The sequence below is a fragment of the Podarcis tiliguerta genome, assembly GCF_965153285.1.
Source record: "Podarcis tiliguerta genome assembly, chromosome: 8".
Lineage (NCBI taxonomy): Eukaryota > Metazoa > Chordata > Lepidosauria > Squamata > Lacertidae > Podarcis > Podarcis tiliguerta.
The window spans coordinates 76604543-76620148 of NC_139541.1; the positions used below are offsets into that span (position 1 = coordinate 76604543).

The 15606-nt window shown below is 46.3% G+C and overlaps 1 protein-coding gene across 1 annotated transcript in view; it reads left to right on the plus strand.

Annotated features, from left to right (window-relative positions):
- The first annotated feature begins 7738 nt into the window (after positions 1-7738).
- The window catches only part of ERFL (ETS repressor factor like), a 164758-nt gene continuing 156890 nt past the window's right edge, over positions 7739-15606 (plus strand). The window contains exon 1 of the mRNA XM_083455674.1: positions 7739-8010. The gene's annotated coding sequence lies outside the window, so the exon portion shown is untranslated. The remainder of the gene's footprint in view (positions 8011-15606) is intronic.

Here is a 15606-nt window from a genome sequence, read left to right on the forward strand (position 1 = left end):
GGGGGAGTAGCAATTTGCTGTGGGGAAGGAGCAGATAAGGGAGAAAAACAGCGGCCTGCCTTGGAGCAAGTTATTTAAGGTGGAGGAGGGGAGCTGGAAATTGGAACATCTGGGAGGTCGGATAGAGTACCCAGTCGGTGTGCTTTGGGAAATAACTGTTGCATACAACTTCACACTGGAAAGGGCTTTGGGTATCATTTTCAGTCGCGGGAAGAAAGCTGGAATCTCCCCCCCAAATGTAGCGTAACAGGAGACCAACCTGAAAAGCACCAGGTTGCAAACCGTCCTGGATGTTAAAGCCCTTCCACCTTTAGTTCATCCAACTGGGCCTGCTAGCCCAATTTAAAAAAATAAAAATAACCAGGGAGTTCTTGATCTCTTCCATTCCTACCCCTTCTCTCTGAGTTGAGTCAACTAGCTAGTGTTAAGGAAGAAAATTCCAGGGTGAGAGACTACTCAAAGGCCCAGCTCATTGGGGTGCAAGTCCCCCACAGGTCTATGCAGTCAGTAAAAGAAGGAAGTTCCAGCCAAGTAAAGGTAAAGGGTAAAGGGACCCCTGACCATTAGGTCCAGTCGTGGCCGACTCTGGGGTTATGGCGCTCATCTCGCTTTATTGGCCGAGGGAGCCGGCGTACAGCTTCTGGGTCATGTGTGACTAAGCCGCTTCTGGCGAACCAGAGCAGTGCACGGAAACGCTGTTTACCTTCCCGCCGGAGTGGTACCTATTCATCTACTTGCACTTTATGTGCTTTCGAACTGCTAGGTTGGCAGGAGCAGGGACCGAGCAATGGGAGCTCCCCCCGTCACGGGGATTCGAACCACTGACCTTCTGATCGGCAAGCCCTAGGCTCTGTGGTTTAACCCACAGCGCCACCCGCATCCCCAATGTCATTTCCGTAACACTAGCTTGTTTCAGATCCTGTTTTAAAATGATCAAAACTTATTCTTAGGACGGAAGCACCTCTTCTTGCATCAGACTGTGGATCCTGGCGTGTCAGGGGTGGAACTGTAGCTTAGCATTGGACCACGATGCCCAGTTCCACCCTCCAGGAAGTGTGGAAAAGACTCCTCTCTGAAATTCAGGCCACCAGTGTTTCTGAAACTCGGGTCCCCAGCCATTGTTGGACCACAACTTCCATCATCCCTAGCTAACAAGACCAGTAGTCAAGGATGATGGGAGTTGTAGTCATAGAAACATAGAATTGCAGAGTTGGACTGTCTCGCCAGAGTGGTGCATGCTCTGGTTATCTCCCGCTTGGACTACTGCAATGCGCTCTACGTGGGGCTACCTTTGAAGGTGACTCGGAAACTACAACTAATCCAGAATGCGGCAGCTAGACTGGTGACTGGGGGCGGCCGCCGAGACCACATAACACCGGTCTTGAAAGACCTACATTGGCTCCCAGTACGTTTCCGAGCACAATTCAAAGTGTTGGTGTTGACCTTTAAAGCCCTAAACGGCCTCGGCCCAGTATACCTGAAGGAGCGTCTCCACCCCCATCGTTCTGCCCGGACACTGAGGTCCAGCTCCGAGGGCCTCCTGGCGGTTCCCTCATTGCGAGAAGCAAAGCTACAGGGAACCAGGCAGAGGGCCTTTTCGGTAGTGGCGCCCGCCCTGTGGAACGCCCTCCCAGCAGATGTCAAAGCGATAAATAACTACCTGACATTTAGAAGACATCTTAAGGCAGCCCTGTTCAGGGAAGTTTTTAATCTGTGATATTTTACTGTATTTTTTGTTTCTATGGAAGCCGCCCAGAGTGGCTGGGGAAACCCAGCCAGACGGGCGGGGTACAAATAATAAATTATTATTATTATTATTATTATTATTATTATTATTATTATTATATTGTCTAAGACCCTGCAATGCAGGGATCTTTTGCCCAACAACAACTGGTGAGCCAAGTTTGAGAAACGCTGGTAGAGCAAGGATGGAGAACCCTTGCCCTCAGGTGTGGCTGGGCAGGTAGGGGTGGGGCTTTCTGACCAGGCCTAGGCATTGAAGGTTATCAAGTCCTCACCATCTGTTTATGTTTCAGCGACTAATCTAACAAGCATGGCTATAGTCTGGAAAATGAATAAATAACATACCCTACTTTTCCGTGTATAAGACTAGGGTTTTTTATTTAAAAATTACAGTGGTACCTCAGGTTAAGTACTTAATTCGTTCTGGAGGTCCGTACTTAACCTGAAACTGTTCTTAACCTGAAGCACCACTTTAGCTAATGGGGCCTCCTGCTGCTGCTGCGCCACCGGAGCACGATTTCTGTTCTCATCCTGAAGCAAAGTTCTTAACCTGAAGCACTATTTCTGGGATAGCAGAGTCTGTAACCTGAAGCGTATGTAACCTGAAGCGTATGTAACCTGAGGTACCACTGTATGTCAAAAATTGGGGGTTGTCTTATACAGTGGTAACTTGAGTTACAAACACCTCAGGTTACAAACTCCACTAACCTGGAATGAGTTACCTTGAGTTGAGAACTTTGCCCCAGGATGAGAATGGAAACCGTGTCCCGCCGCCGGCGCAGCGGCAGCAAGAGGCCCCATTAGCTATTCTGCATGTTATTGGTGGCTGTGGGAAGGGCTGTTGTTTATTGGCTGTCGCTGCAGCAATTGGGAAGGTGATTGGCGGCATAGAGGAGGGAGAAAGGTTGTTTTCTGCTGCTCCAGAGAAGCGGACACGGAGCAATGGATGCAAACTACAAGAAAGAAGATTCCACCTAAACATTAGGAAGAACTTCCTGACAGTAAGAGCTGTTCGACAGTGGAATTTGCTGCCAAGGAGTGTGGTGGAGTCTCCTTCTTTGGAGGTCTTTAAGCAGAGGCTTGACAACCATATGTCAGGAGTGCTCTGATGGTGTTTCCTGCTTGGCAGGGGGTTGGACTCGATGGCCCTTGTGGTCTCTTCCAACTCTATGATTCTATGATTCTGTCGGTGAGCGAGGGGACAGGCAATAGCTGGCTTTTGCAATGCATGTGAGTGGCAGTGTAGGTCAGGCGGGTGAGCGAATTTCTGCAATTCCCCCGAAAAAAGCGTAACAACTCTGGGCCGCCACCCCTCCAAAAAAGCTCACTAACTATGGGCAATCCTCCCCTCAAAAGAGCTCAACAACAATCTCCCCTCATTTTCTTAATTTGGAGTCCCCCCAAATAGGGGGAATCTTATACACAGGGGTGTGTTATACACGGAAAAATACAGTGGTACCTCGGGTTACAGACGCTTCAGGTTACAGACTCCGCTAACCCAGAAATAGTACCTCGGGTTAAGAACTTTGCTTCAGGATGAGAACAGGAATCGTGTTCCGGCAGCGGCAGTGGGAGCCCCCATTAGCTAAAGTGGTGCTTCAGGTTAAGAACAGTTTCAGGTTAAGAACGCACCTCTGGAACGAATTAAGTACTTAACCAGAGGTACCACTGTAGTTCTTAGTTTTGCCCTTTCGCAGAACTCTCCCTTCTCACATTTCTCCCCCTGCCGTGAAATCATTTTGGTTTCATTTCCAATGTTTAAATACCCTTCAACCACCCCTTTCTCTTTCCTTTATTTTAAAAGTGCATTTTTATTTTTATTTTACAAACCTGCAGAACCCTAGAACCCTTGTTTGCTCTCATCTCCCCATGGATTCCTGTGTTGCACCTACGTGAATGTTTCCTTGGAAAGTAATATGCTGGCAAAGTATAACAGCCTGGTATTTTGTGCCAGTAAAATTGCCTTGGCAGAAATTGAAATTAGCTTGTCTAAATCCTGTCCTAAAACACTCCGGTTCACTCATTATCGAAGGGATGTCACAAGTAGCTGGCACCTACTTTTAGCTCCTCCTTACACTTGTGATTGGCGGTTAACCTAAACATCCTTAAAACATGTGATTTCAGCCTAAGGCTGTGTATACACGTAGGCTGGATCTACACAGATATAAAAAACGCTATGAAAAACCCACTATAAAAATATGTGTGCAATTTGCCATTGAGCTCTACAGCCCCATCTCGTTTCACATTTTTATACCACACTTATAACATCATAGGGACGCGGGTGGTGCTGTGGGTTAAACCACAGAGCCTCGGGCTTGCCAATCAGAAGGTTGGCGGTTCGAATCCCCGCCACGGGGTGAGCTCCCGTTGCTCGGTCCCTGCTCCTGCCAACCTAGCAGTTCAAAAGCACGTCAAAGTGCAAGTAGATAAATAGGGACTGCTCCGGCGGGAAGGTAAACGATGTTTCCGTGTGCTGCTCTGGTTCGCCAGAAGCGGCTTAGTCATGCTGCCCACATGACCCGGAAGCTGTCTGCGGACAAACGCCGGCTCCCTCGGCCTATAGAGCAAGATGAGCACACAACCCCAGAGTTGGTCATGACTGAACCTAATGGTCAGGGGTCCCTTTACCTTTACCTATAGAATCATAATTGCAGTTGTGTAGCTGAGTCCCTACATTTAAAGCATTTGAATGCCCCCACCCCCGGCAAGAATCCTAGGAGGTGCAGTTTATTCATCACAGAGCTACAATTCTATGCACTCTTAAACTGTGGGATAAATCAGCCTGATAAAACCAACATTCTTAACTTTTATTGATGCACGAAGAGGTTAAGGCCATAGAGTAAGCTGTCCTGCCAGGCTTAGCTAGGTCATAGCCCCTCACCTTGGGAGAAAGGGCTACTAGACTCTTTGTTCTCTCACTTCAACCATGCAAAGCCTACCATTAAGGAGGTGTAAACTGGGCGCTCCAGGCTCAGACCACATGGCTTAAGCAAACCATCTTTGTGCTTCTATACACATAATTTAGAAACTCTTTCTATTTTGGAACCTAATTTATACTGCCTGTCTTTTCTTGCTGCTGTATGGATATGCACATGAACCTGACCTTTGAAGAGTTTGTAAGTAAACCAATTTTAACTTACCAAACGTGTGGTCTCCTATGCTAAGGGAAGTGAGGAACTTTGGAAGCAGCTTAGAAGGGGATATTTTAAAGGTCCAACAGCTTATATTTCTATGCTCTACTTTGCTGCATGTTTCGTGATTTTAAATCTCTGCTGGGGTTCTCTAACCAAAGAGTACTTGCCCCAAACCTGGATCTAGGCACCCAGGGAATTCTGCTTCTGTTCTTGAATCATATTAACCAACATAAACCGCAGTTCCCATGATTCCTTGAAGGAGATAAAGAGCTTTAAACATATTGTTTGTAAACAGACTAAGAATCACAAGGCCAGGGAAAGCCAATGGTAGATTTTGTCCAGGGTGCAGAGCACCCTGGGGTGGGTAGTTTTGTTGACGGTGGTACTTGGGGTGGTGGTTGGGAATACTCTGGATAGCTCAGTCGGTAAATCATGAGACTCTTAATCTCAGGGTTGTGGGTTCAAGTCCCATGTTAGGCAAAAGATTCTTGCATTGCAGGGGTTGGACTAGATGATCCTCGTGGTCCCTTTCAGCTCTACAATTATATGATTCTATGATTCTCATGTGCTGAAGACTGGATCATGCCCCTCCTTGAAAGTTTGTGCCCAGCCATTCTGCTCCTCTCAAGAGGGCCCAATCCACAATTTGAGTGTCATGGGGCCTATCACTATCTCAGGGCAATTACAGATTTATTGAGAATGACCCCATCTGGAAGATGTAGCAAGGAAGCTCTGTGTTTCCTTGGAGATAAAAAAATTGTTTCTGGGGGTCTTTCTCTCCATGACCTCCTACCCACCACTTCTGGATTTTGGACTTATGCAGATGTTATGATGACTGAATGGGGTGTTTACCCAAACGACAGAAAGAAAGAAAGAAAGAGAGAGAGAGAGAGAGAGAGAGAGAGAGAGAGAGAGATGTGGGTGCTTGCTTCTTTTGGCTTTGTATATTGAATAAAAGAGCCGTATCAGAACATACATCCAATTGAAAAATGACTTGCGCACCTTCTGTTTTCTTGATCAATGATGGGAGCCGACTGTGAAGAGCCCAAATGGTGTTGTTGGAGTTACTTGTGAAAACATAACTTATTCGGAGAATCTTTGGGTGAAAATGCTGACTTCTTACTGAAACTTTCCCCCCTTTCGTCATCCCCAACCAAACGTACTGCATCCACCATGGCCAACCAAAATAAGTTTGAAAGAAAGAAAAGGCCTGTTGTTGCTTCCAGAAGACTCAAGAAACATATGCACTATATATTTCAAATTTAACACTGCTATTTTAGCGCATGTGAAACTACACATTCTCTGTGCCTATTTTATGGTTCCATTTTTTCATCTTTTAATTTTCGTCTGGTGTTATAATTGTTCTCTCTGTTTTATATACATTATAAAATGAAACAACAACAACAACAATAAACAACTTTTATTATTTATTATTGGTTTTAATAATAATAAAAAACCAAAATGACCACAAGATACTGATTGACTGGGGTGGCGTGGGGAGACGGAGAACAGAAAACATGGGATGGAATGAAAATGGAATGAAGTGGCTGCTGGACCCCAATACCTCAAGGACCGCCTCTCACCATAGGAACCAATCCAGGCCCTATATTCATCACTTAAGGTCCTTTTCTGTGTGACCTCTCAGAGGGAGGTGCAGGGGGTGGCAACGTGAGGTTGGGACTTTTTAGTGGTGGCTCCTTGCTTATGGAATTATTGAAAATCTAAATAATGTATACAAAACACTCCAAATGCTGTAAATAAATCCAGCCTGATACAATCTCACTTTACACAGCTTGCTTTTCAGAAAATAAGAACAAAAACAAATCAAATCAAAGAAAGGAAAATCCTAAGAAGTCTTCCAACATAGTATGCTGAAGTTCAAATTTCAAATCATCATTAAAAAAATGTAATCTTACATACTTCCAAATACTTATATTTGTGGCCATTAAGGTGGACTGTCAGTTTAAAAGCTAAGCAACTAGTCTTAAGCTTGGTAGTTTTGAAAACTTATAACATTATTTGTTTCTTTTAACATTTATTTTCAACCAGGCTTTTGGCCTTTACCTTGAAGAGTTTTAGATCTTGTGGTTTCCTTTAGTGGGTGGGCTGGGTTGAGCTGCCCTTTACATATATGGATATGGATATTTTTTGTTTGTTTGTTTAAAATGTATGCTGATTTTAACATTTGTATTATATTAGGGTTGCCATATTTCAAAAAGTGACAATCAGGACAGAAAAGTGGTTGTTAAACATTTTTTGGCAAAGTTGTTGAGAATTTTTCCGTCTTGCCCCAAGTTGTTCAATTTTTTTTTTTTCCAAATTCTTGGGAAAAAATTGAGGGGGGAAAACCAACAATTTCCACCCAGACACAGCTTCCGACGGCCGATTGCTGGCTTATGTCTGGGAAATTCCGGGTGTGTGGCAACCCTAATTATATTGTAAGTCGTTTTCAGTTTACTTTTGAGAGGGGGGACACCGAATAATAATAATAACAATAATAACAATAACAATAATAATAATAATAATAATAATAATATTTTTGCAGATCTCACGTGTACATGGCCTACTCTAGAAAGTGGAATATATTGTTGGATAATCCTGTATTGCAAGATGCAGGTTGAGACCCCGTGATACCCCCACACCCCCTTGCAAGTTCATTGATTTGGGGAGGGAGACAGTAGGAGTAAGCAATCTTGCTCTTTCCTCTGAAAGAGTAGAACTGGGTTTGCGATTTGCATTTTCCGCAGCAGAACAAGGAACGCAACAAGTGGAAGGTCCCCGCAATGGTCAATTTCTCCTTGTGTTAAGTCATGCAATATACATCACTTCCTTTCTTTTTCTTTTTTGTTATCCATCTTATTGCCAGTGCCCCCTGCTGGAGAGAAAGAGCGTTTGGAAGAATGCTGCCTCTCATTCAAAGCATGGATAGGTTATGAATTTAAAGTGCTGGTTTGTGCTGGACCATCTTGGCTGTGAGTCCTGGAAGACCTACTCCCTGCATCAGGAGGACAGGGCCCTGACTGACTCCAGCTACAAAAGCTCAGGCCACTGAAGAGGCCACAGACCACCTTGACTGTCTCTTAGGCCATTGAGCCTGAGCCACCATTGGCAGGACTGGCAGTGACAGCGGCAGGTATGTTCTCTGCTTACGATAATATTCTATTCTGTTGTTAATTACACTGTTCTAAATGTGCATTTTATATTTGACTTCTTTTGGGAACGTTTTCTTTCGAAATGTTTTGATATTTCGTCGTCGTTAACTTTCCTGCGTTTAACGTGCATTCGATCATTGACCTTTGCAATGTTTTATTTTGAAATCTTTAATATATTTCAGCTTCTGGTTAGTTAGGTTGCTTTGAATGTATACTTCATATTTTGTCTTTCTTTAACAGTGTTTTCTCCTGAATTGCTTTTTATGACGATTTCCTGCGTTGTCAACCGCTTTGAGATTTTTTTCTTGAAAATGTAAAGCGGTCTAGAGAGGAAACGAATGAATCAAAACATTCTTTTTCCTCGTGTCTGTAAAAGAGAGAGGCATTTCCGCTAGCGATAGCATACATTGCAAAAACTTCTGTCACAATGTGCTTGCTGGTCTTTTAAAGCACCTTGGGATTTTATGTTGCTTTTGCAACAACAGACTTAGGCAGCCCCCAACAGACTTAGGCAGCCCACCCTGCTAGAGCCGCTAATGGGAGATGGTTTTTGTGTACCTTATTAAACTTTCCAATGGGAGAATAGTTCCCAAAGAAGACACTGTGGAAGAGTGTAGACCAGGGGTCAGCAAACTTTTTCAGCAGGGGGCCGGTCCACTGTCCCTCAGACTTTGGGGGGGGGGGGCGGCGGATTATATTTTGAAGGGGAAAAATGAACAAATTCCTATGCCCCACAAATAACCCAGAGATGCATTTTAAATAAAAGGACACATTCTACTCATGTAAAAACGCGCTGATTCCCGGACCATCTGCGGGCCGGATTTAGAAGGCGAATGGGCCGCATCCAGCCCCCGGGCCTTAGTTTGCCTACCCTTTGTGTAGACTGTGGCTGTGGCGCTCTAAAAACACACACAACCCCTGTTAGATGCCCTGGCTTGTTGGACGGGACGGCGGATAAAGAGGCTTGGAGGATGGATGGGGAAGTAGGGCGGGGGCTCTTGGTGGGAGCCAAAGGCATGTCAAGCTGTCAGAGATGCAAAAAGAGATAAATGAATGGCTGGGCTCCAGCATGAATAAATGAACTCTCCTCCTCTTGCTGGGCAAAAGGGTTATATGTGATCCAGAGAGAAACAGAGCAACAGCCCCCACCTCCAACTCTCCCCATGGGTCCACAGAGTCGGGGGGGGGGGGGTCTGAGTCTATCTGACAAGGGAAGAAGAAGAATGGTGGATGAAATGAACATGGAAGGCTGTGATGGAGGGGGGCCAGCAAAGACCGCTTGAACCTGATGGTTGTGTGGAGGGGAGCCGTTGTGTGTTTGTGTATGAACTGATCACCTGCGCCCGCCATTGTATTTCCTCCTCCTTCTTAATCTGGCCTAGGCCTCTCCTTGCTAGCGTAGGCATCCCAGGGTGTTATCTATCCTCAGAGTCTAGCGAAGGATTAATTGTTGTTGTTGTTGTTGTTGATTACCAGCCCTCCACCTTAAGGTTGCAGCCAGGGCGGATTTCAATTAAAACGCAAAGACAGTTGAAAGCAACTTAAAATCACAGAAATAAGGTGGGTCTTAAAATATAACCATGACCCTTTTAACCCTCGTGCTCAGTGCATTACGGAGCAAAGTCTAGCCCACTCTCCCCACCATGGTATAACTTGTATAAATTCCTCAAGCAGAAGCCCCGTTTATTAACTAAGGAGAAGGGCTGCCGCTCAGTATTATTACTAATATTACTGTTTTTATGATTGCTGAGTCTGCTCAGCATCTTTCAATAGCAGACTAGTGTTTGGTGTTTCGTTTGGTGCAAAGGAGAAAAAGGCAGCCGCGTGCATTAGGCTGAGGCCTCCATCCTTTTGCGAACTCCGTGTGCTTTACTCCCAAGTAGACGTTACTGGACGTATATGGCCGTTGCTCCTTGAGGCATATTGGACCTGTCATTCGGACTGCTCTCGAAAGTGAAGGATCAGGATCTGTAAGGTAAGAAGGTGGCCTTATAGCTCCTGGAGGTTCCTGATATCTGCAGCTTATAGGGGTGTTTTAATTCTCTCCAGAGCGATAGGCGAGGCAGCCCTCTCTCCCTGCCAACCACCCCCATAGTTAAATGGAAAATATCCATATTGGAGTCCGGAGGAGAAGGCACAGAACGCAGTGGTGGGCTTCCGGAAATCTTACGGACGAGAGCGGAGCTGGGGTCAGAGGTCGCCATGCTCAGGCATCTGCCAAGGGGCTGCCCCCATCCCACAGGGGGCCAACTAGCAAGAACTGTGGTGAGGAGGAGGCGGGGGACTGATGGAGGCAGGGGAGGGGGGCATGGGGGGTGCCAATCGTGGCACCAACACCGTGCAAGAGCGAGGGTGTTTGTGTGAATGCATTTGCCTGGGCCCACATTTGTGGATGCTGTGAGGGGAGGGGGAAGGTGGGATTGTGGGTTTGAAACCAATCTCCCCCCCCCACTCTCCCCCAAGTCCTATCTATTTATCCTTCCATGTGCCTGCACATCTTTTATTTTTTTTCCACCCCTCCCTTTTCCCCTTTCTCCTCTTTTCTAATTCTTCCTCACTCACCCCCCCCTTCTCCCCTTAGCTCCCGGGCTCCCCCATGCATGAAAAGAGCCCTTATTTAATTTAGTCGCCACGAAAATCGATTCTGCCATTCGATACAAAATAAGAATCAAGCAGATTAAGGGACGGAAATTAACTCTGAAAATATTTTTGATGGAGTGCCTTGTAGTCTCCCCGCCAAATGGACTGCAAAGTGGAACAAATGACGGGCAGCTAGTGCTGGCGACAGGAGCTTTCCATCTTCCCATTATCCACTAATGGGAAAGGTCCCGCTCTCGAGCCTTGGCCCACGGATTAATCACAACCCAGCCTTTATGAAGATTTATTTCTCCTTGCCGGCAGCCCGCGCCGGGATGAAGTCATAACGCTTGGGGGAGTGGAGCGCTCCCCGAAAGGAGGGGAGGAAGTGTTTAGAAAGGAAGAGGAGAGAGGGGAGCCGAAATAAATAAAAAATAAAAAGAGATGCCGGCTAAAAATAGAGGAAGAAAGGGGAGGACTGAACAGAGTAGGCCCCGGAGGAGAGGGAGGATAGACTGAAAGCCAGAAATTTATTTCATTTTAAACTTACACCCCGCTTTTCATATAGACATTTGCGAATCTCAGAGCGGCTCCCGACAGACAACAAACGATTAAAAAAAATGTATCCATCAGTTAACACATCCACAATTTGAAGAATTAAGAACCTTTATTGTAGGTCGCTTTGGAATGGCTTGGTTGTTTGGTGATTGTAATTTTTTTAAAATCCGTTTTGATCATCGTGTATGATGTTGTTGTAACCGGCCCTGGGCGTTCATGGCGAAAGGCGGGCGAGAAATATTATAAATCAGCAAACAACTGCAGGGGTTGAAATGGAAAAAAAAGAGGGAGAACTCTGTATTAGCCATCCAGGGGGAATTGAAAGGGGTTTAACTCAATGCAAAAGGAGCCCATCCTCGGAGCTCACCTGATCTCCGTGGGGAACTCATTCTGCAAAATGGAAGCCAGGAAGGAAAAGTCACTTCTCTATGAACTCCAACCAACCAATAGATGGTGGTTGTGAGGAAGGCCCACGCCCCACATACTTCACAGTGACCAGGCCAGAGGGGCTGGGTTTGTATACACCCCATACATGGCTTCCCCCAAAGAATCCTGGCAGCTGTAATTTGTTAAGGGTGCTGGGAATCGTAGCTCTGTGGAGAGTGAACTACAGTTCCCAGAATTCTTTAGAGGAAACCACACGGTTTAAACATGTGGTGTTGATTCAGTTTGCTGGGGATTGAGAGAGTGGCGAATGAGTTTCTTCAGGGTATTGTAGTGCTAGACACATCTTCCTCCTCAGACATGAGCAATTTCTTGACCTATCCCACTTTGTTTTGGAAAAACCCAGTGATATATTGGTGCAGTAGTAAAAGCAGGGCAGGGTGCCCGCTTAGGTGTTGCCCCAAAGAGGACACGCCTCACCCAAAAAAAGATGTACCGGAATTGCAAAAAATGTCCATGTGGTAATTTACTTGCCATATGCAAATTTGGAAATATTTATTATTATTATTTAAACTGGAAACTAGATAACCCTAGTGGGAAAGGCTGTGAACAGGTGAGGCCAGCTGTTGGGCCACTTGCTCTCAGTTCTCATCGTTCTTTATCTGTGGACCAAAGAGCCCATTTGCAAAGAGAGGACTGCCCTCTGTGAAGTAGGATATGGCCGCCCCAGGGTCAGGCAGTTTCAAGCACCTAGCCCTGAAAAGGACTTTACCTAGAGCAGGGGGGCGGGCGGCCTGTGACTTTCCATATGTCATTGGACTCCACCTCCCATCAGCCCCAGCCAGCATGGCCAAGGGTCAGGGATGATGGGAAGTGGAGTCAAGTAGGAGGCTATGTCTGAATGCTGCCCCCACATAAAACAACAACCTCTCTGCAGATTATTATTACTATTTTTTTGGAGGGGGCACACATTCAGGAGCAAGATTGTAGCCCAGGCCTCTCCCTGCTGTGCTGAATTTTTAAATATAGGGAGCAACAGAAAAGTGAGCCCCCATTTGTAGGCTATAGCAGCACAGTCCACTCTGTAATTACATAGCTCCTTTAGCTCATTCCTGCCCAATTCTGAAGCTTGTGTAAACCAGGACAGAGTCTGTGGTGGTGTTTCAAGGGTTGCCAGAAGTCTGCACTGCCTGCCTGGGCCTGGTTTGTGCATGGCTTAGTGGCAATGTTACGTTTTGTTTAACTTGCATGGAGTCCTGCAATCCCAGTTCAGACAGCCTGATCAACTGTCTCAGAATCCCCATTCTGTTTCATATGTGTAGACCAGGCCCCATATAATACACACAATGAGGTGACGGAATTCTGCTTCCATCGCCAACTCCTCCACCTCACCAAACCTCCTTCCCTCTAGGCCTTGCCACTCTCCACTGACCTCATAGACTTTCTACCTCATGGTGCCTCTCATTATGCTATAGTTTTAAGCGCCACCTGCCTGTGGCCAAGCAAACTGCAGTGTGATGACGCGCTTACCATTTTATTATATGCAATAGATAGCATTTCTAAATGTATATGTGTGAACGTGTTTGTATCAGCATATGAAAATTTTGTGCAGCTCTCTGTCTTTTGGGGGGGGGGTTGATGCATGAGGAGCTATCTGATCTGCACCTGGGAAGTGTGTCGTTGCTGATTGGCCAGCAGTATTCAACGATATAACCAACGATATAACTGGCCTACACAGGTCTCTGCAGGACGGTCAGCAGCCATATGGCAGCATGATGCCTCCTGCGACATCTTCTACTAAAGATGTGGGGTTTTCCCCGAGTCCTACCTGTTACACCACTTTGCAGACCTTTGGGGGCAAGGGAGGCAGATGAACCATAATCTCCAAATCCACAGCTTTCATGAAAAAGAAGAGTACGTTTCTAGCATTTGTGGAACCTGAGATATGAGGCAAAATGTGCATTATTATTCTCATTCGTCTGCTTGTTTTACTATGCCCCCACCCCCCAAAAAATCTATGAGGACACCCATTCCCTCATTCTGTGTAATGTTTTCAATTGCAGCTGCTTGCTCTGTTAGCAAATGCTTCCTCCCATTTTGCTGGAGAGTTAGGAGCATTCCCCCAGTTTTCACACCCCATTTCTCCAGGGGGGGGGGGGTACTAAGACGAAAATAACTCTAGAATTAGAGGGCCCAAGCATTCCCATACTCAGTTGATCTTGTTACCTACAACTGGAGCTTAGTTAATTTCTAAAACAAGGTGCTGAAACACATCTGGAATACAGTGGTACCTCAGGTTACATACGCTTCAGGTTACATACGCTTCAGGTTACATACGCTTCAGGTTACAGACTCTGCTAACCCAGAAACAGTGCTTCAGGTTAAGAACTTTGCTTCAGAATAAGAACAGAAATCGGGCTCCGGCGGCGTGGCGGCAGCAGGAGGCCCCATTAGCTAAAGTGGTGCTTCAGGTTAAGAACAGTTTCAGGTTAAGAACGGACCTCCGGAACGAATTAAGTACTTAACCTGAGGTACCACTGTAAAGTACTTGGAACAAAAAGTCCTGCTCCTAATCTCAGTACAGAGAACTGGTGCTGGTTACTTGAAGGTAAACTCTGCACATGCACAGGCTCACCCTTGGCTTGTTGTGCCTTTGAAAAGAGCTTGTTGTTCCTGCATTTTAAACCCAGCCCTCCCTCCCAAGAAGCATAGGGCACATGGATGCAACAGTGTCCTCACAACAGCCTTGCGAGGCAGGCCAGGCTGTGACCAGCCCAAGGTTACCCAGGGAGATTTCTGGGTGACTGAAGACTTGAACCTGGTTCTCCCCCGTCCAAAACGCAGTACCCTAACCACTATGCAAAACTACCTCTTGGGTTGCATGCGATCGCCTTGGTCTCGGCCCTTTTGCCTTTTTAAAGTCCTTCTTCTCCCCCTCCCTCATTTACCTGGCCAGAGCCTCTCCCCACTTTCCCCTCTGCTCTAAGAGCCTGTCTGCAGCCCGCCTGTAGCTGATCAATGGCTTATTGCTAGCTATTTGCTCCCCCTTCATTTCTCCATCCATCCCTCAAATCCCGCCAGGATCAGAGAAACGGATGGGTCTTTAAACAGATCCCGTAATGTACCAGATGTCCCCAGCCCTTGTTCCATACTCTATCATCCCTCTCTCCCCCCTCTTGCTCCAAGAACAACGGGTCATTTTTCTTGCAGGTGTCCTTCTAAATTTCCCCCTCTCCTGGACAGCGATTCCGCCCACTAGCTGTCTTCCGGGCTGAAACCTGCTAGGGCAGGGTTGCCACCTTTTCCAGCTGGTCCTGAGCTTATGCCTTTTGCAGCCTGACACTCAGGGAGGCAGGGCTGGTGGTGCTTTCCTGTCAGGAAAAGCTTTGCCACGCTTGTTATAATTTATTTAAAATACTCGTTGGCTGCCTGCTCGGGCCGGGCCCTCCCAAGGCAGAATCCAAAATATAAATCCCTGATATGAAATCGATCCTGGTTTTAAAGCCATAGAACATCATAAGAATAGAACAGATAATACCAAGAAGCAGGAAAAATATCAGGCCGCAGGAATAATATTGGGGCCTGCCAGTGTGCCAAGATCACCTGCCCCCTTCAAATTTATATACAGTGGTACCTCAGGTTAAAAACGTAATTCATTCTGGAGGTCCGTTCTTAACCTGAAATTGTTCTTAACCTGAGGTACCACTTTAGCCAATGGGGCCTCCTGTCGCCGCGCCATCGCCGCACGATTTATGTTCTCATCCTGAAGCAAGTTCTTAACCCAAGATACTATTTCTGGGTTAGCGGAGTCTGTAACCTGAAGCGTCTGTAACCTGAAGCGTCTGTAACCCAAGCTACCACTGTAGTACCTCAGGTTAAGGACTTTATCTCAGGATGAGAACAGAAATTGCGGGGCGGCAGCAGAAGGCCCCATTAGCTAAAGTGGTACCTCAGGTTAAGAACGGCTTCAGGTTAAGAGCGGACCTCTGGAATGAATTAAGTTCGTAACCAGAGGTACCACTGTACTTAAAACGGGGTGCTGTACATGGTTTTGTTGC